Source organism: Ixodes scapularis, unplaced genomic scaffold (assembly GCF_016920785.2).
Source record: "Ixodes scapularis isolate PalLabHiFi unplaced genomic scaffold, ASM1692078v2 PGA_scaffold1__304_contigs__length_218370807, whole genome shotgun sequence".
NCBI lineage: Eukaryota > Metazoa > Arthropoda > Arachnida > Ixodida > Ixodidae > Ixodes > Ixodes scapularis.
In genome coordinates this window covers 37,772,407-37,797,256 of record NW_024609846.1, presented here as the reverse complement: position 1 = coordinate 37,797,256, position 24,850 = coordinate 37,772,407, and the positions used below count along the sequence as shown (strand labels likewise).

The window sequence follows — 24,850 nt, the reverse complement described above, 5'->3', positions numbered from 1 at the left end:
AATCATAATGGATATGCGAACAGAGGATACAAACACAACACAGCGCTGTGTTGATCTCCTCCTTGTCCATGCGATTCACACTCCGTATTTTTAATAATACATTTTTTTTATATTTTCTGCTTGGTATCATCTGTATAGGGGTTCACTGGAAGGACCCACCTGCTCTTGCATTCACTTTAGGGCAGCTCCCCCTTCCTCATGGTGCCATCGTCGAGGAAGTGCTGGGCGGTCGTCACTCTCACTCTTGTGGTGTATTTCCCCAGGTTCCCATAGGTTTCAAGCTGCTAGGCAAACTGAGTCAGGCCTGCCAGCCCTGCAAGGAATGTCAATTCTACACTTTTAGACGTAGACACGCACATTTTGCGTGTACGTGAAAGAAGGTCTAACATACAGGAAACAATATGATTGGCCCTTTTTGAGTGCATTTTTTTATTTCGCTGAGAACATACAAGTCACACGCTATTGTACATTCATTGGTGTGGCTTAATTTATGAAGAGCACTTTTTTATATAACATCGAGCTCTTTGAGAAACAATTCAATATAATGGGTCGGACATAAATGGCTGCTATGAACTGTCCTTTATATTTACACATTACCTGATATCATAAAAACAGTAGAGCAGGGTAGGGCTGTACTGCATCAATTACGAATTTGTAGCCAATTAATAGTTGGCATTTAGTTAATTATTACAATTGGCTATTATTTTTTGACAGAGAAAATATCTGGGCGAGTTGGTACGGTGGCAGGTTTTCAACTCCATCGAATATTCAGGTTTGACATAAGTATTCAGTTAATTTTCTCCACCTTTTTTCATGCTTTTTCTAGCTGCTCCGCTTTTTGTAAGGGCTTTCGCAACCACCAAAAAAGATGACATCCAATCTTTATTTTTTTTTTACATCACACAATCGTAAATTCGGAAAGTGTGCCTGTTCGGCAAACGCGAAGAGGCCGCGCGTCTCTACGGCACAGGCATTAGCTTAACCAAAAAATCATGCTGCTCGCTGTTGTAACGTTTTTCTCGCTCCCGCTTTATGAAACGAATCGGTGGCGAGCGGCTGTCGGTCCAAGGCGTCAGAACTGGCATGACCTGTGATTAACACTTTGGGACGGCGACTGAATGCGTGAACGTCCGTCAGACGGCACTTGAAGGCTCCGCAAAATAAAGGACCTCTATTCTGGGAAAAGTGGCGCCATTCTTTGAACTAGCCGCCTCGCACACTATTGGCCGGTCGTCACGTGACATCTGGCTTTCGGTTTTGGACTTCCGGTCGCCATGAATTTCCCAAGATGTTGCTACGCCGCAGCTGCAGGGCTGTTGCGCCTGTAGCGTTGGCCTGTAGAAACGTCGGCCGGAAAGCTTTTCAGTGTTCTCTCTGGAACGGAAAATGATCATCGGAGGAAGATCTTGATTCACCGAATCGGTCGAAAAGACTTCAACCCGATGGCAGCCGGAAATTTATGCGAGGCGAGTGCTCTGTATAAAGCTCACCATCATGCAAGAAGAGAGCTGTTTAGAGCGAGTTATGCACTCCATTTCACCGTAAACGCGAGCGATGTAATAGCGAGCACAAGAGTGCCAACTTGGCATGCACGGATGCCCGTGCCGTGGGAGTAAGGGTCCCTACGCACAGTTGCGTTTGAGAGCGTTTAACTACGTTGCGTCGAGAAACGAAAGTGATTGACCGGCACATCTGCGCTTCATATGAAGCGTGGAATCCAATTCAAGGAATTGCTTGCCATGCGACAAACAAGTAGGGGTGTCCTGCGTTCTCGCAGCCGCAACGCAGTGAAATGCACTCAAACGGAACTGTGCGTCACACTGCATAAATATTCAAACGAAAAGCGAGCAACTAAAAATCTGTAAGCACCGACTACTTCTCTTAAATAGGGACTTAGTGCCCCAGACCCTCCGTCACAGGACGAAACAATAAAATCAGGTAAGGCGTCACACAAATGAACCTGAAAAACAGTACGCAAAAAGGGACTGGTTTGATCACGCAGGAAGATAAAACGGTTAACAACTTGTCGAATAAAGCTAAAGAGAGGCCACCAGATCGGACACGTCGAAATAGGTTCGCTCGGCTAGTACGTTCCCAAGAAGAGACCCAAAGGAATACCGCGAAAACACGATGCAACCTTTGAATGGAAATACGAGAACAGTGCAGTACTTGAAGTAGGTACCATACCTTTGCAACACAAAATAGGTTACACACCGTGGCGCGTGCGAACATTGACATATGACGGCAAACGCTCTCTGTTGCTTTATCATGTAGCTTATCATTTTCTTCGCGCCAGAATTGGGCATTATCATGGTAACACTCTAGTGGGACGCCTAGCCCTACTGAAAAAAAGTATATGAATCTATATAAGAACTGATATGAAATATCTCAAAACTGATATGCGACATATGAAACTGATATGAAATATCCAAAAACTGATATGCGATATAAGAACTGATATGAAATACCCAAAAACTAATATGCGACATATAAGAACTGATATGCAACATATGCCAACTGGTATGAAATATCCAAAAACTGATATGCGATATAAGAACTGATATGAAATACCCAAAAACTGATATGCGACATATAAGAGCTGATATGCAACATTTGCCAACTGATATGAATGTGTCCAATAAACATATAAGAAATAAATTCATATAAGTTTCTTCAGTATACGACGTGCCGCGCGGGAAAGCAAACACGTGACTTGGAACCGCAGTGGAGCGGCTTGATTTACTGGCTTTCAAATAATTACGGCATGAGCGTTTACTTTTTATTAGGAGATTCGTCCCCTGAGCCGTTCTAAATACTCTCAGAGGTACGACATTACTGAAAAAAATCCAACACGCTGAAAATATTATTTATTGCGTAGGAGGTCACCGAAAAACTTCGTACTTACAAAACGACCTGTATAAAAGGCGGAAACGCAGAGCTCCGAAGTAGTTATTGGGTGTGCTGTTGTATTCATGTTTGTTGTGCCGTGTATGTGTATATGCCCTCAATGTATTTGTTCAACTGATGCTAGTGGTATGCGTAATGTATCTACATGGTGGCGTGAGTAAATAAATATATTTTTGCAGCACATGAATTGGGCGGTACCTAGCGCCACCTAGCCTAGTGTAACTGATATGCGGCATAGGAAACTGATATGAAATAATAAGTTCTGATATGAAAAAGGTGTCCAATAAACATATCAGAAAAAAATTCATATAATTTTTTTTACTAGGGAGATAACGGGTTGGTAAGGCTTTCCATTCGATATTTCCGTACACTCTCGGTTTGGATGGCCACTCGCCATGCCAGAAACCCAAACACTTTGACCAATTGATTGAACACCCAGGTTGCAAACAGAAGGTCTTTGTGATTTTGATTACTTTTTTAACACTCCCTCTATCGGTGCAAAATATCGCAATATCATCCGCGTAAGCCAGTATTTGGACCTCACATGTGTTTAGAGTAAAACCGGGAACATTCTGCTCATGAATAATGCGCAAACAAAAGGGTTCTATATACAAAGCAAACAATAGTGGTGATAGCGGGCATCCCTGCCTTACGGAAGATCTGACAGGGATGCGTTCGCTTACACGATTATTGACAATCAAGCTCGTTGTACAGTTTCAGTACGCCATCCGCACTCCTTCTAAAATTACAAACCCTACCCCTATATGTTCCAAAACACTAAAGAGGACATCATGAGACACGCGGTCGAAGGCTTTTTCTAAGTCTAACTGTAACATCGGTACCTTCATTATCTCTGAGTCGCAGCACTCCAAAATACTCCGAGCGACATGAATGTTAGTTAAAATACTTCGACCCCGTATGCCGAACGTCTGGTGCGGCCCTACCACGTTCGTGATCACGCATTGCAGTCGTCTAGCGAGGACTTTCATTAGTATTTTGTAGTCTATGTTAGTAAGCGTTTTAGAACGATAAGATTTTACACTACGAAGTTTAGCGCGGTCGTCACACTTAGGGATTAATACCGTATGCGTACGGAGAAACGATGGCGGTAAGTATTTTCGGTCATACGCTTTAGTAAAAACATCTAACAAAATAACTGCAACCTCATGCTTAAACGTCTCATAGAAAAGTGCGGTCAACCCATCTGGGCCTGGCGATTTCCCAGGTTTCAAATCTTCTATCGCAGTTGTTATCTCCAACAGGCTTATCGGATCTTCAAGGAAACCTATTAAATTACTATCTATTTTTGGCAGTAAAGACAAGAACTCGCTTTCAAGCGCCGTCTTTTGTGGGGCATGACGACTGAAAAGATTAGTGTAGTGTTCTACAAAAGCCTTTTCTATGAAATTTTTCTCGTCAGACCGAACGCCATGGTGTTCGATTTCCACTATTTCATTGCCGCGCGCGTATTGTTTTTCCGCGGCAACCATCCTTTTTGTGGGCGCTTCTCCTACCAAGAATCTTTCGGAACAGGCTCGTATAGCGGCTCCCCTATATCTTTCCTGATCTATGATCTCAAGTTGGGCTTTTAGGTTATTAATGTCATCCATAAAAAGGCCGGGAGTTCGGCATTCTTCCCGTAAAAGCTTCTTCAGGTTTTTACGCAACACATCTTCGTTTTTCTTTTCTTGGAACTTCAAGAAACACGCCCTCACATTTGCGCTGTTTTTTACCTCCTGCTTGAAGGTCTCCCACTTCTCGATGACACACCCTCCCTTCCGCTCTACTTCATGCCATTTCTCCTTGACTAAATTCCTAAAAGACTCATCTCGCATCAGCTTCGCGTTAATTTTCCACTGCTCCCACGAAAAAGGTGGCCCGCTTTTCTTGACATCTAATTGAACACTAGCAAGGCAGTGATCGCTAAAGGAAAGGTAGTTGACCGAGTAACGACCACTAAGGGGAACCAAATCCGACGAAATGTATATTCTGTCCAACCTGGCGTGACTGGTACCTTGGAAGTGGGTGTACACCCGACCCTTTGAACGAGGCAGGCAACACGCAATATCTTCCAACTCACAGTGCCCAATAAGGTTATTTAAAGCCATAACACTGGCGTCTTTGTAGCGCCCTCCATTGGAGCGGTCTTCACTTTTGCAAACACAATTAAAGTCTCCTAGAAATATAATAAGTCGATCGCACTGGTAGAACCCATAAATATTTTCAAAAAACAGTGCTCATCGGGCTTATTGGGAGCATAAACACAAATTACCCGCCACTCAAGACTGTAAGCGATGAAATCACACATAACATACCGCCCGGACGGGCATGTCGTAACAGTGTGGACGACAGCACCAACAGCTTTCTTAACGAACAAGCAGCAACCTGCGGACAAACCAACAGCGTGGCTCACGCAGACTTCATAGCGCGACTGAAACAACCGCAACAAACTGTCGGTTTGACCCTCACTCTCTACTTTGATCTCTTGAATGGCCACGATATCTAACTCATGCTCAGTAAACAGTCGGTAGAGCTGCTGTTGCCTACGCCTAGCTGCGAGCCCCCCACGTTCAGCGTAGCGACACGTAATGAACCTTCAAGAGACACTGCCATTGAGCAAGTTTCAAACCTCGAGCATAACGCTCACCTATGTGCCTGAAAGGGAGCTGCCGCAGCACCAGATAGTCACTGCCCGTCGTCTCGGGGTAAAGCCGACGAGCCGCCACGGGGTACAGCCGCCGACCCGCCACGGCCACCTCTTCGGCATCCCCTCTTGCTCGCTGCCTCTTGTAGCCCCGGCTGCGCACGAGGGCCAGCTGTGTCGGTCGCCACTGTCGTCTCGTTGAATGGTCGCTTGGCAGCCTTGGCCTCGAAGTCTCACCCGCGTCTTCACCCTCGGAGGCCTTTGTCGTGTCGCTCGCGTCCGGTGTCTCCTGCGCCGTCACCTTCACTTCGCTCGCAGGCTCGCCGCTAAGTCCGTTTCCCAGTGCCGTAGGAGTGGTCGACGCCTGATTTTGCGCGACACACGGCGCCGTACTGGCCTCCGCTCCCGTTGTTCGAAGCTCTGTTGGTGAGGGAGCTATCGTCGTGGGTGACGCTGCCTCCTCCGCCTCTGCCTCGTCCATGACGTGGCTCATACCCGTGTCGTCAGCGGTATGGCTGGCGACGGCTCGCGCGTACGACCGCACGCAGTCCCTTGCGTCGTGCCCGAAGGCTCGACATTCCTCGCACCTAGGCACCCTGCACTCACGTCGTATATGTCCCGAGCGTCGACAGCGAAGGCATACCGGCGCGCGCCCGGGAACGACCACAAGTACTGTGCCTCCTAGGAACCGGAGCTGGTGAGGAAGGGACTCTGGCGTCATGCCATCCCGAAGCACCAGGCGCACGATGACTGTCGTGGTGTCCACGTTCGACAGGCCCTCGACTTTCCACTTTTCGCGAATGACTCCCTTGACTTCTCCGTAAGCTTCGAAGGCTCGACGGATTGTTTCCACGGGCACGTCAAACGCCGCCCAGTGAACTTTGACTTTTAATTCCCGCTTGTTAGGGTCGATGACCAGACACAGGCGGTCTTTCACTTGCAGGTGCCCTGTCGCCAAGAGCTTCTCCTTGGCTGCAGTAGTATGCAGCTTTAGTAGCCAAACGTGTCCCATTTGAAAGGCACCCATGCCCTCCACTTCTTCCCGGACACCCACCTGGAGACCTATGTTGGACTTTCGAGAAACTAGAAACAGAAGTGACGTACCGGCAGGAGGAGCGTAACCAAGCAACGGCGCGCACCGCGAAACCGCCCTCTTTGACGCCGTGATGACATTGCAAGATTGGCGTCTGTCACTCACTTGAGAGGCGTCAAGAGCCAACCACCGAAGAGCGGAAGTAGCTACGCTGTCTCCCTGCCGTACCTACGCTTTCCCGGCGGTACCTATCTGGAATCTAGTCCCTACGCAAGCGTCCGTTTCTCCGGCAACCGGAAAGGCAGTTTCTGCTTTTAGTCAAGCGATGGCAGCCAATCCCTTGCGGCGGCGACCTTCACATCGGCTCTATTTTAAAGAAACTTGTCAAACTAAAAAAATACACGTGCTCTATTGAAATAAACAACTGATTTTTTAGCGGTTCCAGGAAATATTAGATAGAGTAAACTCGCATGAAAGGCTAGAACAACATGCGGGACGCGGATGAGCGCCTAGTTCAAATTTCTGGCGCTGATGACTGCTCAAGAAACAGGAGGATGTGGCCTCTCTGGTACGCGGCTCAACTAAGCTGAGCCCGGCGCTGTCCAGAGACGACAAAGTTCGTCTCTGGAACGAGCTAACCTCCCAGCTCAACTTCCTCGGGCCTCCAAGGAAGCCTCCAAGGAAGGAGCCGGAAGGTTGGAAACGCTACTGGGCCATGCGGGTGTCGAAGGCGCGGGCGGGGGCTGCGGAGATGGCGAAACAGGCGAGGTGATTTGCGTAGTTTACTCATAGTGTGGACCAAGCTATTGAATTATTCCTTTACCCGCAAGCAAACAGGGGGCGGAGGCGCCCGGGTGCGCTCGCTGGCGTCATCATACTCACGTATTTTGGCGCTGGTGGGCGAGGACTCGGCCCTGGGCGCTCCCGGGTTTTCTTTATTTGAAACCAAGAGGTATGCACTCTAGCCACAACTTACCACCCGCCTGAAACTGGCCTCCGGGTTTGCCATTTTTCTTTTATCGAAATAAAGTGGCGATTTGGGCCAGTTCGTTCATTGCAAACAGAAAAACCGCCGAAAAAAACAGGGACGCAGCCGAAGGGAAACAGGACAAGGTGCACTCACAGCTGAAGTTAAATTTTCAATAAACTTCAGTTAAGAGTGCATTTTGTCCTGTTTCCTTCGTCTGTGTTTCTCGTTTGTTTGTTTTCTTATATCATTGTTGATCTCAACATGCTTCTACTATGGAATCTGTCATGCTTCCATGTGTGACAAAACGCACACGAAATGGCAGTGTGCTGAATTAAGTGAAGTGTAGTGTGAAATAATGTCTGTGATATACCCTGGATAATGACAAAGAATTTATACGGTGTTTAATAGTCCACGCTCAATTTTAAAGAAAGTATTCCAACCTGTGTTTTCAAACATGTTTATTTTTCATGTTACGGCATTGTTGTAAAAAAAGAAAGCACTTTCAAAGACACTGCTTGTTGTCTTCTTTATACATTCAAACTGACACAAATCCAATATGCGATTATCGAGTAATACACCTGGCCCTGTGGTAACCATAATAGATTGTAAAATGGAACAGGACAATGGAAGTGTAGAGAAAATGAATCGATGTCCAAACCCGATACAAACAATATATTGCAGTAAAAGAAGCAAAACGGGTCACACCAGTAGCCTCATTGAGTTATCCGTTTCCTGCAAGGGCGAGCCAGATGCCCTGTTAGCTAGCTACGTAACCCACAAAACATTCTGTTATTGTTCCAGGCATTTTATGCACCCTGCATGCAAATTAAAAAAAGCTCTATCAACATCACCGTGATGCACCGAATAGCATTTCGGAGGCGGTACTACATGTCCGTAAAGGTAACGCGGAGGTTGTGCGACGAACTGCGCAAGGCATTGGAGTTGACACTGTGGAGCTTATGGACGGCCTTGACTGTGGAGCAACACGTGAGGCACATACTGCCACGGGGGGCTTCTCTGGTGGCGAGGGCATCAGTCGAGGTGAGGACGACGAGGGATGCGCTGTCGCCTGTGGCGTCCCTGGTGTGCGGGAGTGCCACCGTGGCGAGGACAATGAGGGGCTCCCTGTCGCCGATGGTGTCCCTGATGGGCGGGATCTCCATTGTGGCGACGGACTCCTTGGCACTGGTGGCGTCCCTGGTGGGCGCGACTGCCATTGTGGCTTGCGTGGGGCTCCGGGGAGGCACGGCTCTGGCGGGTTTGGAACTGGGCAACAAGGCGCTGCTTCAAAGCCCTCCCCCTGTCCGAGAGGCTGACCCGAGGGTGGGCAGGAGCTAGCCTCTCGTCATCCGCCACTGACCCCTCCAAGCTCGGCCCAGACTCCAACCCTGGCTCGTCAGGGTCCGGTTCTGCCTCCCTCGATGAAAGGCACATATTGTGGAGCACTGCGCAAGACGATATAATGACGGTGGCTGTTCTTGGATGATAATACAGAGTCCGGTGTCTTTGCAGACACTGGAATCTGCTTTTCGACAGCCCAATGCAGCGCTCCACAATGGACCTTATCGAAGAATGTGCCCTATTAAACCGGCCCCAAGCGGTGGAGGTCGCGTGGAATCCAGGGACAGGGGTGATGAGCCAAGGTTCCAAGGCATAGCCGCTGTCACCTGCAGAGTCGGAGAAGGAAATGTATGATATTAATGCTGTTTTTTTTTTTAAAGAATACTTCAACGACAGTTGAAATATACCCGTCGTGTTCAGAAATAGGCTGAATATGATCCACAATACCCGTAAATGACAATTGCACATTTGTATTTTGAGCTTGATGGCTGTATTTTTCGTTATAAACAGCCCACACTGGCAAGGGCTCGGAGAGCAGCCAGCTGAGAGCACGTCACATCCAATGCAATTGTGATGTAGTTTATCTCGGGATGAGCAAAGCTGCGGCGAGGCAGACGTCGTCAGGATTCCCTGGCTGTTCCAGCAACCAAAGCGGTCGAAGCACGCCAGCGATCGGGCCACCGCAACTAACCCCAAAGCTGCTTTTGTGTGAATTTTGAGTGACGGGTTAATCTTCTATCACCTTGGGACACACGAAAGAGAGTCCCGTCGAGTGTGGAATTCCTCCCTCCCCTTTTCTCTTCTGCTGGCCGTAGAGCTGTCGGGATGGCGTCAGGTTCAAAGCATGTATAGTTCTAGGTAAGATAGTTATCATCCCTACCTGTCAAGGTTCCTAGACGGGCATTACAAACGGCTTTAGCGACATCTAGAAAATGCTCTTTGCTAATTGTCTAATTTATTTAAATGCCTTTTAGTGCCTTTTTTAACAAGATATTGAAGAGTTCGATGTGATACTGCTCTTTTGAACACGTATAGACCAAAAAATAAGCACCGAAATTTCGTTGTAGTATCCCTTTAAAATTGCTCACAACTACGCAGGTAAAACTGCTGTTTGCAACCTTTCCCCCCTGTAGTTGACAGCTGCGTCGGAGTGTTTCCAAAGAGACGTGTCACAGGTATGGCCAGAGCGCATGCCAGTTATCCATGTTCGGAACAATATGTGTGACATTGTAGCTTATAAGTGGTGCAGAGCCATCATGTACAGAAGCAACAAATGGAGTATGCTTACCGAGCAGGAGCCTGCCATCGTCTATCAGCCGGCCTTGCTTGAAGTTGCTCCGGAGCCACGAGTAGCGCCACGCGAAGGAGTTGTGCACCGACCCAGGATACCGTGGGTCGATGCTCATCACCCGGCAGTCGGCATTACACACCTGCAATAGTGAGACATATGTAGACATTAATTCAACTGAATCCACAAACAGTTGATTGCACTCATTGTCATGGGGCCCTGTCAAACACTATTTACATGTTGAACAACACACCACCATAAATTATGTGGTCTACAAACTTAAAATATTAAGACAGCGCAAAAAAACGACGGAATATTGGATGAAGGAGGACACAGACAGAGCGCTGTCTGTGTTACAAAGAGTAAAATTATATGATAAATAGCCACTACCTTTGATCCACGCAATAGTTTAGGCAAATTTGTTTTTTTCTTCAAAGGAGAGTTTACACTTTATCATGCAGGACAGGGACTAATGCTTAAAAGCCTAACACGATATGAAAGCAAACAGAGATCGAAAGCTTTTCAGCTAACAAACCCTCCCTTCCTTCGTCGAAGAAACGCTTGTGCGAAGGATGAACGAGTACTAACAATTCATAACTCTCTAAAATGGCATATCCACACCGTATTAGCGTTACGCTCTTTTTCAAACCCATTCAGAACGGGCATTGACCTATAACTAAAAGCGCGAGCTAGCTGCTTTGGATAAAGCCCCGGCGGCTGCACGAGCGCTCGTGCAGCGAGTGCTCCAGTCAAGCCGTTCGCGCTTGCAGTCTTCTTAGTTCATGCTAAGGTGAGACGTAGTATATATGTGATCATACGTACCTCCATCGCGTTCAGAGCGTAGAATTGTTTGCGGCACCAATACGCCGCCTTCCTGACGGTGGGGTCTTTCTGTGACGGACCGACGATGGCGATCATCGTCCCGTCGACGCAACCGATGACGCCGGGTATCCTGCCGAACCGTTGGAAGCCCCTCTCGACGTCTTCCCTCTTGCCGGTTGTCTGGGAAAAGTCGATCCAGCCGCGCCAGGTCCCCAGAGGCTGCAGAATAGCGAGGGACACAGCCCGCACAACAATGCCGACTGTAGCCTGATTCCTCGCTATGTGCTCGTCGCGCTCGTCGCTCGCCACCATACTCTGAAAGCTCCCCGCACAGTTTGCTCCCCGTGGCTAAAAGCGAAGTGCGCACAACACTTGCTGTTCCACAGACATCACCGTCCACGAACCTCGCAGCCTCAACTCTGGCTCCTCGCGCAGTTCGTCGCACAATCAACGGACCACATTCTTGGTGAGATGGTACTGCCTCCGCAAAGCTTCCTCCGGTAGTTCAAAGGCATCGCGGTGTCGCGGTGCTGCCGGTGGAGCCTTTCCGGAGAGATAAAAGAAGTTCAACAATAGAAAGACTGTCGCTCTGCCTCCGAGACGCCGTGTTTCCAATTTCGCTACCGTGAAGAGACCATCGACAGACTCGTTCCCTTTTCAGACGAAACACCGAGGAAACGATACGTCAAAGTGTTGTCACTTCCGGTGGGGGCGGTTCGCCGTCTCCGCCCACATTTTCGTAGGGAACTTTCGTCATTCGAGCCTCAACCAATCAGACGCGATGTCGTCACTTCCGTTTCTTTTAGGAGAAACGAAACATTTGTCCAACATAGGTCCCCTGGTTCAGCGGCCGAACGAAATCTTCTACTCGATGTGGACGTCCCCGGGTGTCGACGTGCAGCACAACGCTGCGGTTCATAGCTTCGCCGGAGGGAATCGAGGGCAAAAAAACCGCGTAGTCATTCGGCAAACGGCCGACGCCAGCTTCACCACGGCTAGAAACCGCCGTTAACGTAGTCGCTGAAGAGCGCTCCATCCCACGTCCGCTCGCTATCGCGTCCGGCGGTGGGATCAGCTACGAGCACATTGCTTCCGAGATCGCTTAAGTCGTCTTAGTTGTTCGTGTGTGTGTGTGTGTGAAATTCAGATCACGTGTTTTCCTGCCACTTGGCGTTTGTAATGCGGTTAAAAAACAGGATTCGTCATTGCCGCAGGTCATGTGACCATGGTCGTGGGACGTTGCTCGTCTTCCTATCACATGATTTCGCGCGCGCGCGATTCAAACGATGCTCGCGAACTCGTAGCCTCGTGGCGCCCCCTTAGCTGTTGCAAATCGGGTCCTCGACCCGCTGAATTTCGGCGTCATGTGACGGTCCCAAATAGCAGCAGCTGGGTCCCGCTAAATTGAGGTGAATGTAAAATTTTGAAGCTCGCGGACCGTGATTGATATTGATCCTGCGTAAAGCTTTAAAACAAAGCCCTGTTAAAATTTGGGGCAAGCTCGTAAAACTTTCCAAAGACCCAGCGAATTTTGGGAATAGGCGCCATCTAGTGTTCAAATTGTGAAGTGGTCCTCGTCAAAATTGGGTGCCATTTGGTGGTAAAGGCTTCGACCCTCTATACATTTTGGGCGTCACGTGAAGGTCCCAATTAGCACCAGCTGGGTGTCGCTAAATTGGGGGTGAGGTCACGGTAAAAATTTGAAGCTGGCGGACCGTGTTAAATCTTGGTTCAGCGTAAAGCTTCGAAGTGGACCTGCGTAATTTTGGGCCAAAGTCTTGAAGCTCACAGACTGCGCTGGACCCAGTGATTTGTTTTTGAATAGACACCATCTAGCGTTAGAACTTTGAAGTGCTCATCCCTGAAATCGCTGACATCTGGTGGTGAAAGCTTCGACCCATTAAATTTGGGCGTCATCTGAAGATTTTTTTAGCACCAGCTGGATATCGGTAAATTTTGGCTGGGGTGACGGTAAAACATTGAAGTTCACAGGCCGTGCTACATCTTGGTCCAGCGTAAAGCATTCAAGTGGCCCTGCGAAATATTGGGTCTCAGCGTAAACTTTTGAGAGCTCACAGACCGTGCTGGATCCCAGTGAATTTCGGGATAGGAGTCGTTTAGTGTTAGGACTTTGAAGTGCTCATCGTAAAATTGCTCACATCTAGTGTTAAAAGCTACGACCCGCTAAATATGAGCGTCACATGATGGGTCCTCAGCACACCTGGTCAGCTGTATCCACTTACTTTTGAGGGGTGACGGTAAAACATTCGACGCCCACGATCCGTGCTAAGCTGAGAAACAGCGTAAAGTTTTGAAGTGGCACTGCCATATTTGGGGGGGGGGGGGGGGGGGGGCTGGCCCCAGCGTGTAAAGCTCTGAAGTGGCCCTGATGAAATTTCGGGCCCAGCGCGTAAAACTTTGCACAGTCCCAGCCAATTGGGGTGTATCCGACACCTAGCGTTAAAATTTTGAACTGGTCGAAGATTATTTTCTACTTCAATGAGATGAAGATAGCATTTCCTCTTCTCGATTTTGCGCGAACACAGTTTAAATTTGGGATTTAGGCGTATGAGTTGACACCTATGTTCATAGATGGTGCGCGTTTTTCTTGCTAAGCGTCTTTGTTGTTAGGGCATGAATGACACCTGGCGGTGTGGGTGTGACCTTGCGACATCTTTTGCTGAAAAGTTAAATTACTCGTGTTGCTAAGGCGGGCTCATGCGTATTTTTGCGCGCGCGCAATTCAAGTCCGGGCTTTGTGCGTCTGAGTTGCCGATTCCGTTTGTGGATGGCGCGCACCTGAATCCCTTGGCTGGCGTGAACGTTTACCATTATCATGCGAAATGTCTCCCGAATTTTAGCGCCAGGTTGGTAGATGGCGTCAACTCTATCGCGCGCGCAACATCTCTCGCTAATTTAGCGTCATCTGTCTGCTGAACGGAGCAGTGCGGGAAATGGAACGGAGCGTGGCCGCATCCATACGCTAAAAGTGAGACAGATATGGTGTTTCATTTTTTTATTCCCATACGCTCTAAAGACAGCCACACTTCTAAATACAGATACGGCGCTTAATTTTTTTCACTCTACGCAACAAAGCCGTGATTGGAAACGCTTTACACAAAAATGTGACTCGATTATTTTCCTACCAAATCTGTTTTGATGCCCTCCAAGAACCTTTGTGTTCCTGAAGCAGGGAACACAGTCAGTGCATGTGCGGTCATGAACGACTATGGGGTGAAAGGAATCAGCTGACGAACGGGAAACCTCTAAATTATGCTCTCTGATCCTGCGGTTAATGCATCTTCCTGTCTGCCCAATATACTGTCTCCCGCAAGAAAAAGGAATGGACTAAACTTTTTCCTCTTCGCACGGGACGAACTTGTGAACGTGCCTAACATTGCACCCCCGCGGTTTTTCCTGATTGTTGACTCGTTGGCAGAGCTGCTTAAGCCGCATTTTGCAAGAAAAAGCAACATTTGTGTTGAAGCGGGATCCACGAGCCCTCAAGCGATGAACTGTGCGTGTACGGGATGACGGCAAATCATTCCGGCCTTCTGTTCTTGGTTGCTACACAAGGACGATTAACGCCAAGAATGAACTTCTTCAAGGTGTTCCGCAAAAGGTCCTCCGGCCTAAGATGCTGAAAATGAAAACTTCTTTCCAAAAAGTGTGGGCATGACTTTGAAAAGGACGACGAAAAGAGGGTGTTTACGATACCATGTTGAACTGATTTAGAATGATTGGTAGAGAAAGAAAGCACGGGCTTTTTTGTCCTCTGCTGCAAGGACCAGCATAGACCCGAAGCGGAAAGGTGGAGGCGAAGCTCTAAGTACTGTAGGCCCTTATGTGAAGGATCCTCTTTGGTAAAACTGAGTCCAGACGAGTTACACGTGAAAGCATCCATGATTTCCTCGAGCGATTCAGATTTTGGGTGAATGAAAGATAATCATCAACAAATCTGAAGACCTGGCAACCAACTGAGGTGTTATCCAGCTGAGCTTTTACAGCTCGGTCAAACGAAAGAAAAACTTCGCTCAGGATGGAAGCTATACAGGAACCAATAAAAAAAAGTGGAAGCCGCTTACAATTCCCTGCAACGCCGAATTAGAGCGCAGCTCTTGAGGAGGAGGAGGGAAGGGCACTGGGGGGGGGGGTTTAAATTAACCAGGGGGGGGTCACGTGACCTTCGGGGGTCACGTGACCTTGGGGGTCACGTGACCCCCATGCCGATGATGTCATCACTGACGTCACTGATGCCGTCATCAGTGACGATGACGATGCGGGTACCGATGACGTCATTAGTGACGTCACTGATGACTTCACCAGTGATGATGACGATGACGATGCGAATGTCGGTGACGTCATCAGTGACGTCACTGATGACGTCATCAGTGATGATGACGATGACGATGCCGGTGACGACATCAGTGACGTCACTGATGACGTCATCAGTGATGATGACGACGATGCGGATGTCGGTAACGTCATCAGTGATGATGACGATGACGATGCGGATGCCGGTGACGTCATCAGTGATGATGACGATGACGATGTGGAGGCCGGTGACGTCATCAGTGATGATGACGATGACGATGTGGATGCCGGTGACGTCATCAGTGCTGATGACGATGACGATGTGGATGCCGGTGACGTCATCAGTGACGATGACGTCATCGGGGGGTCACGCGACATCGGCGGGGGTCACGTGACCTCGAGGAGGGGGTCACGTGACCTAGGGGAGTCACGTAACTTCGGGGGGTCACGTGACCTCGGGGGGTCACGTGACCTCGGGGGGTCACGTGACCTCGGGGGGTCACATGACCTCGGGGGGGTCACGTGCCCCCCACGAGGTCACGTGACCCCGGTGGGGGGGCTCGCGCAGTGCATTATCGGACATTTCCCATGATGCACCGCGCGGTCACGTGACCTCGGGGGGGGTCACGTGCCACCCCCACGAGGTCACGTGACCCCGGTGGGGGACTGGCGCGGTGCATTATGGGACATTTCCCATGATGCACCGCGCGGTTACGCCGACGGCGACGGCGACGGCGACGCCGACGCCGCTCAAGCCGGAAATGGGCCCCTAAGAGCTGCGCTCTAAAACGCCATTTTTTCTGCCAAATTCTTCCCCTCGTATTTGACGAAGGTCGACTGTAGGTAAAGGGCTGTAAGACAACAAAGCCAGAGGCTGAGACACCGGAGGAATTCTGGAAGTCACAAATTCCATGTTTCCGGGTGACACTGGAAAATGATTCTAGGATAAATTTCGAGTCTAAATTAAAATACATATATCCTCAATGTTTAGGGAGAATATAGTCAGTGGAGTGGAAGAGGAATGAAGGAATTCAATGCGAGATGTCAGTTCAAGGGAGTCGGAAACCCTAAAAGGCTAAGGAAGTTGAACGTTAGAAAGATGTATTGGCAAGAAGGTGGCAAGATGCCTCTGCCAAAAGCCCCTTTCAGAAACAATACTTCTGAAAGGGACACCTTGCTTGTGTGTTTTAGCAGTGAAAAAAACCGTAAGTTATATTTTGAGGAACTACCAATGAGGCCTTTGAGCTTCGGGGCATTCATCTTAGAACACAAATCCTTGGCCTTGGTTCGGAAAGAACCGGAAGGCCGCGTCCTTAATGTATCAAAGTTTTTTGAGAGAGCGTCATTTACTTACTCCCGTACAATCCCTCCTAAAAAAGCAACAAAAAAGTGAAAGCCGTTTACAAATCCCTGTAACGCCGAATCGGAGCGCAGCTCTTGAGAAGGAGGAGTGAAGGGTACTGAGGGGAGGGTAGACCCCTCCTCCTTCTCCTCCTCCTCCCCTCATTCTTTAATATGCTCCGGGGGGGGTCACGTGACCTCGGGGGGGGGGGGGGTGTCACGTGACTTCGGGGAGGGGGGTCACGTGACCTCGGGGAGGCGTGACCTGGGGGTCACGTGACCTTGGGTGTCACATGGGGGTCGCCTCAAGGTCACGTGACCCCCAAGGTGACCCCCAGGTGACCTCAGGGGGTCACGCGACCTTGGGGGTCACGTCACGCGACCCCACGTGACCTGGAGGGGTCACGTGACCTCGAGGGGTCACGTGACCTCAGAGGCGTCACGTGACCTCAGAGGGGTCACGTGACCTGGGGGGTCTCGTTACCTCGGGGGTCACGTGACCTTGGGGAGGAGACCACGTGACCTCGAAGGTCACGTGACCTCAGAGGGGTCACGTGACCTTGGGGGTCACGTGACCTTCAAAGGGTCACGTGGGGTCATCTTGGGGTCACGTGACCTTGAGATGACCTTGGGAGGGGTCACGTGACCTTGGGGGTCACGTGATCCCAAGATGACCCCACGTGACCTTGGGGGTCACGTGACCTTCAGGGGGTCACGTGGGGTCACGTGACCTTGAGATGACCTTGGGAGGGGTCACGTGACCTTGGGGGTCACGTGACCTTGCGATGACCTTGGTTACGCCGACGGCGACGCCGACGCCGCTCAAGCCGGGAACGGGCCCCTAAGAGCTGCACTCTAAAACACCAGTCTTGTCATCCTCGAGTAGCTTGAAGTGTCCCTGGCGCAACTCCTCCACCGCAGCACGAATGGGAAACTTGCCTGGTTGAGGAGCGGGGTGAAAGCACACAACACGTGCTGCTGAACCGAGGAAGTCCTTCTGCTGATCATCCGGTATTGATGCTGCCAGCTGATGTACCGACGCCAGTTGATCCACTTCCCTAGTTGGAAGGGCCGGAGCAAACCTAGGGCTTTTTGAGAGTAGCTCCAACGTGCTCGTAGACAGAGGCTTCTCACATAGTAAAACAGGAGGCTCATACTTGGTTGTCCTGAGGCATGAATTAGAGGCGTTCACACCAACAATTACTAACTTCCAAGCGGATTCAAGCTGTCTTGAATCCGCTTAAAGGCCTCCTAATACATCTCTAGGCTTTTTCTGCTTCGCCTCGGACTTTCGGTTTCGGACTTCCTTGAACTGACATCTCTACATTGCGGGTATGTATTTTAATTTAGACTCGAAAGTTATCCTAGAATCATTTTCCAGTGTCATCCAGGAACATGGAATTTATGACTTCCAGACTTCCTCCGGTGTCTCGGCCTCTGGCTCTGTTGTCTTACAGCCCTTTACCTACAGTCGACCTCCGTCAAATACAAGAGGAAGAATTTAAGGCAGAAAAAATGGCGTTTGTATTGGTTCCTGTATAGCTCCCATTCTGAGCGAAGTTTATCTTTCGTTTGTGGACCGAGCTATAGAACCTCAGCTGGATAACACCTCAGTTCGTTGCCAGGTCCTCAGATTTGTTGATGATTATCTTCATTGACCCAAAATCTGAATCGCTCGAGGAAATCATGGATGCTTTCATGTCTAACTCGTCTGGACTCAGTTTTATCAAAGAGGATCCTTCACATGAGGGCTTACAGTACTTGGAGCTTCGCCTCCACCTTTCCTCTTCGGGTCTATGCTGGTCCTTGCAGCAGAGGACAAAAAAGCCCGTGCTTTCTTTCTCTACCAATCATTCTAAATCAGTTCAACACGGTATCGTAAGAACCCTCTTTTCGTCGTCCGTTTCAAAGTCATGCCCACACTTTTTCGAAAGAAGTTTTCTTTTTCAGCATCTTAGGCTTGTCAGGACCTTTTGCGGAACACCTTGAAGAAGTTCATTCTTGGCGTTAATCGTCCTTGTGTAACAACCAAGAACAGAAGGCCGGAATGATTTGCCGTCATCCCGTACACGCACAATTCATCGCTTGAGGGCTCGTGGATCCCGCTTCAACACAAATGTTGTTTTTTCTTGCAAAATGCGGCTTAAGCAGCTCTGCCAACGAGTCAACAATCAGGAAAAACCGCGGGGGTGCAATGTTAAGCACGTTCACAAGTTCGTCCCGTGCGGGGAGGAAAAAGTTTAGTCCATTCCTTTGTCTTGCGGAAGACAGTATATTGGGCAGACAGGAAGATGTATTAACCGCAGGCTTAGAGAGCATAATTTAGAGGTTTCCCGTTCGTCAGCTGATTCCTTTCACCGCATAGTCGTTCATGACCGCACATGCACTGACTGTGTTCCCTTCTTCAGGAACACAAAGGTTCTTGGAGGGCATCATAACAGATTTGGTAGGAAAATAATCGAGTCACATTTTTGTGTAAAGCGTTTCCAATCACGGCTTTGTTGCGTAGAGTGAAAAAAATTAAGCGCCGTATCTGTATTTAAAAGTGTGGCTGTCTTTAGAGCGTATGGGAATAAAAAAATGAAACACCATATCTGTCTCATTTTTAGCGTATGGATGCGGCCACGCTCCGTTCCATTTCCCACACTGCTCCGTTCAGCAGACAGATGACGCTAAATTAGCGAGAGATGTCGCGCGCGCGATAGAGTTGACGCCATGTACCAACCTGGCGATAAAATTAGGGAGACATTTCGCGTGATAATGGTAAACGTTCAGGCCAGCCAAGGGATTCAGGTGCGCGCCATCTACAAACGGAATCGGCAACTCAGACGCACAAAGCCCGGACTTGAATTGCGCGCGCGCGAAAATACGCATGAGCACGCCTTAGCAACACGAGCAATTTAAATTTTCATCAAAAGATGTCGCAAGGTCACACCCACACCGCCAGATGTCACTCATGACCTAACAACAAAAACGCTTAGCAAGAAAAACGCGCACCATCTATAAAAGGAGGTGTCAACTCATACGCCTAAATCCCAGATTTAAACTGTGTTCGCGCAAAAGCGAGAAGAGCAAATGCTATCTTCATCTCATTGAAGTTTAAAATAATCTTCGACCAGTTCAAAGTTTTAACGCTAGGTGTCGGATACACCACAATTTGCTGGGACTGTGCAAAGTTTTTCGCGGTGGGCCCGAAATTTCATCAGGGCCACTTCAGAGTTTTACACGCCGGGGCCAGCCCCGCCCCCCCCCCCCCCCCCCCCCCCCCCCCGCCAAATATGGCAGTGCCACTTCAAAACTTTACGCTGTTTCTCAGCTTAGCACGGTTCGTGAGCTTCGAATTTTTTACCGTCACCCCTCAAAATTAAGTGGATGCAGCTGACCAGGTATGCTAAGGACCCGTCATGTCACGCCCAAATTTAGCGGGTCGTAGCTTTTAACACTAGATGGGAGCAATTTTAGCGATGAGCACTTCAAAGTCCTAACACTAAACGACTCCTATCCCGAAATTCACTGGGATCCAGCACGGTCTGTTAGCTCTCAAAAGTTTACGCTGAGACCCAATATTTCGCAGGGCCACTTGAATGCTTTACGCTGGACCAAGATGTAGCACGGCCTGTGAGCTTCAATGTTTTACCGTCACCCCAGCCAAAATTTATCTTTTTCCAGCTGGTGCTAAGAAAATCTTCAGATGACGCCCAAATTTAGTGGGTCGAAGCTTTTACCACCAGGCGTCAGCGATTTCAGGGATGAGCACTTCAAAGTTCTAACGCTAGATGGTGTCTATTCAAAAACAAATCACTGTGTCCAGCGCAGTCTGCGAGCTTCAAGACTTTGGCTCACAATTACGCAGGTCCACTTCGAAGCTTAAACTGAACCAAGATTTAACACGGTCCGGCAGCTTCAAAGTTTTACCGTGACCTCACCCCCAATTTAGCGACACCCAGCTGGTGCTAAATTGGGACCTTCACATGACGCCCAAAATTTATAGCGGGTCAAAGCTTTTACCACGAGATGGCACCCAATTTTGACGAGGACCACTTCACAATTTGAACACTAGATGGTGCCTATTCCCGAAATTCGCTGGGTCTTTGGAGAGTTTTACGAGCTTGCCCCAAATTTTAACAGGGCCACTTTAAAGCTTTACGCAGGATCAACATCAACCACGGTCCGCGAGCTTCAAAATTTTACATTCACCTCAATTTAGCGGGACCCAGCTTCTGCTATTTGGGACCGTCACATCACGCCGAAATTCAGCGGGTCGAAGACCCGATTTGCAACAGCTAAGAGGGCGCCACGAGGCTACGAGTTCGCGAGCATCGTTTGAATCGGGCGCGCGCGAAATCATGTGATAGGAAGACGAGCAACGTTAGCGCCCAGCGATGCAAATAATATTACGTCAGACGACCTTCGTCACATGAATTGCGGCATTGACGCATTCATATCCTGTGGGGTCTCCGGCCCACAAGCGGCGTTCCGAGCCCAAATTCGACAGCTGAATAAACAAAAGCGAACGAGCGGCGCGTCAAAACAATGTATTTCATTTGCATATGAAAAAAGAAAATAACATTTCGAGCTCCCGAGATATATCAAAACCTGTCTAGACTGCTTCCTGCATGACGGAATTGTAGATAGGCTTCGTCATATGACCTGCAGCAATGACGCGTTCAAACTCCGTGGAGGGTTGTTTGTTTGTGAAGCAAGATTTAACACGGACCGCCAGCTTCAAAGTTTTACCGTGACCTCACCCCCAATTTAGCGACGCCCAACTGGTGCTATTTGGGACCTTCACATGACGCCCAAAATTTATAGCGGGTCGAAGCTTTTACCACCAGATGGCACCCAATTTTGACGAGGACCACTTCACAATTTGAACATTAGATGGCGCCTATTCCCAAAATTCGCTGGGTCTCTGCAAAGCTTTACGAGCTTTCCCCAAATGTTAACATGGCCACTTTAAAGCTTTACGCAGGATCAACATCAATCACGGTCCGCGAGCTTCAAAATTTTACAATCACCTCAATTTAGCGGGACCCAGCTGCTGCTATTTGGGACCGTGACATGACGCCGAAATTCAGCGGGTCGAAGACCCCATTTGCCACAGCTAAGGGGGCGCCACGAGGCTACGAGTTTTCTAGCATCGTTTGAATCGCGCGCGCGCGAAATCACGTGATAGGAAGACGAGCAACGTCACACGACCATGGTCACATGACCTGCGGCAATGACGCATCCTGTTTTTTAACCGCATTACAAAAGCCAAGTGGCAGGAAAACGCGTCATCTGAATTTCACACACACACACGAAAAACTAAGACGACTTAAGTGATCTGGGAGCAATGTGCTCGTAGCTCAGGGGGTAGAGTGTCGGGCTACTGTGCACAAAGTAGCGAGTTCGATTCCAAGCCGTCCGCGGAGCCTTTTTTATCGAATAAAAGGGGCATTTACCGCGCAGCGATTCAAATTTAAAATATGTGACCGTCATGTGACCGGAGCGCAGCGCCTTCTTTGGGATGCAGCACAAACCCTGTGCGACATCACGTGAGTGCCCTCTGTCGGACGCACCTCGAACCCTGTGACATCACAAGTGAGACGCCCTGAGCGGCTCAATTCAAGTCATATAGCGCCCTCTATCGAACGAAGCTCGGACCCTGTGACATCACGTGGTTGTTATCAGGTGATGACCGCAGCTGTGAACACCTGGTCAACCACGCTTATGGTTTGAGGTCTGAGGTCCGCGGTTTGAGGTCTGAGGTCTGAGGTTTGAGGTCACACGCGTACCTCGAGGGCGGGACCCGGGCGAGCTCTGATTAGTCACTGGCCAACGCCCATGCCCTCTCTTTGGTCCCTGGGATGGGAGAGAGAGAAGAGGCCCCGCACTGCAGATCTGTGATTGGTTGGGGCTAGCCCCGCCCCTTTGCGACTTTGATTGACGGTTGGCCGAACTTGTACATGTTTGCAACTACTGATTTAGATTAGTATCCAGGTATGGCTAGGCTGTTCTTGGTGAGATGAAATGAAAAACAGCGAAAATTTTTCGTCGCTGATATGCCCCAAACTTTCTAAAACAGGCATAGTTGTATTTATAATTACTAGCCGAGATACTTCTTCTTGAACGAATGTTTGCGTTTTAAAATATTGGGATTTATAACTGAAACGTGATTGTTACTACCTGTAAATGGAAGCAGTAATACGTGCTATAATTTTTAAACATCAGAAATATTACCCACTAGGGCACTTCAGTGCTATACATTTGCTTTATTTTGAAATATTTTCTGGGAATTTCGATTAACGCCTCCAATTATCGATTTTTGAAAAATGGCTACTGCAATGACACAGTCCCCTCATAGAGATGCCAATCTTGCCCCCGTTCAGCTTACAAAAACAACAACAGTGACACACTTTTAGTTGCACAACTTAAACTGGTTAATATAAAGTTAAATAAAATGTAACGTGATACGCTGTATTGCTTTTATATCCCAATCGCTGTCTAACGTTAACATTTACTTGGTCACAGTTATGCAATATTAACGGGCTCCCTAAAAAACAGTCTGAATACAGTACATTCAAAAAATTATTTTCATGCTCCATAGAATAATTTATGTGACAATCCAACTTTCAGACACAAAAAATGAAACTTTCACTTTATTTTTTTTATTTTTTTTGCTAGATATGGCATCTTTATTTTCATACCATTGACTCTTATTTCCTACGCGCTAAAAGAAATATTCGCTGAAATTTCAGCTGTGGGAGGACAACTTCGAATGTTTACATTTATTGTAAAATACATTGTTTCAGCCATATTTCCTACTATAGACAACATGTCCAATTCAGTTTTGGTGACTGTCTCTGCTAACATGTTTACATTTCATACACACAAAACAATTTTCTACTGTACTCAAAAGAATGGTAGCGCTTTAAGCGATAACATAGTAGGAGTCAGAACAACAAGTGACAAAGTCTGCACCAGATAAAATTATCTGGTGCAGGCTGTTTCAGCATTACCTATACATTGACCGGAATTGTAAGGATGTAGCGTTCTTGCGAGCGGCGGCGAGGCCTGGGATCGGCAGAGAGTACGATGATCGCAGTGAACATATTTCACAATTTACGATGATTAGACCGTTGAAGTAAGCATGTGTTGTCCAGTCTTATACTTTGTCCACGTCTCAAGCGCTAACATGTTTTTGAATACCTTGTACCAACTCACCCTAGAAGCTGCACTGATCAGTTTTACGTTACGCACTTCAAGAACAAAGGGACGAAAATGAAAGCAACAGCGTGTTTTCCACCCTGCTACTGACGCTTCACCACGCGGACTCAAGAAGAAGGGAGGAACCAGACGCTTTCCGTCATCTCCAGGCAGACGGGAGAAAACTTCGACCCTCGCGCCCCAATCTCTTTCGATTTCTTTTGTCGGGCACTTCACGCCCTCGCGTTGATTAAACGCTGTTGAGTTGATTGAGCGCCAGCGGCACCGAAGTTCAACTGTAATTCAATCTTCCAATCCAAACACATAGACCACCTCGGTCGCGTTCAGTCGTTACTACTAATTTTGTGAAACGAACAAACGAAGCCGTTAGAAGCAGCGACTGGAGTAATATGACCTGCGCGCGTCGCGCGCATGATTTTGGTTGTTTCGATTTTATTACAGCATCGGTCGTGACCAAACCGGCAGATTCTGTAGCCGTATTGCCGCGCGTCTTCTGTGCCAGTTCGGTTTTCTTTCCTGCTACTAAGTGCCAAGCAAAGAACAACTTGGTTTTATGTTTGAACGCGTCACTAAGATCGCCATGGCCGTGTTGTACCGTGTACGTTGTGATCGAAGACTCAAATCATCGCCAATATCGATTGTGTTTCGCGTTTCATGGAGGTAACAAAAAGGTGAAATCACTTATTGTTGCAGATAACATTCTGTTTCACGGTACAATGAATTGCCCTGCGGGTAGTCATGTTGGACTATTGGTGTGAACACTAGCTTCTATTTTACTGTAGCCAACATTACTGTCGTCTGAAATGCCCTGTTGGCCGCTCCCCGAAATCGATTCCGCTTCCGGCGTAGAGCTCAACAGGGTTGTCATATATCGACACAACACATTGTTTACAAACAAGCCCGCGTTAGCCCACTAGGCGAAGGCACTGCGCGCGCGCAGAAACCAGATTCGACCTAGGTGAATCACCTGCGCATGCCCAG

At 48.5% G+C, this 24,850-nt stretch overlaps 1 pseudogene; it reads right to left on the bottom strand.

Moving 5' to 3' along the window:
* Nucleotides 1–5,592: 5,592 nt before the first annotated feature.
* On the bottom strand, nucleotides 5,593–11,936 carry LOC121835692 (annotated as a pseudogene).
* Between the last annotated feature and the right edge of the window lie 12,914 nt (nucleotides 11,937–24,850).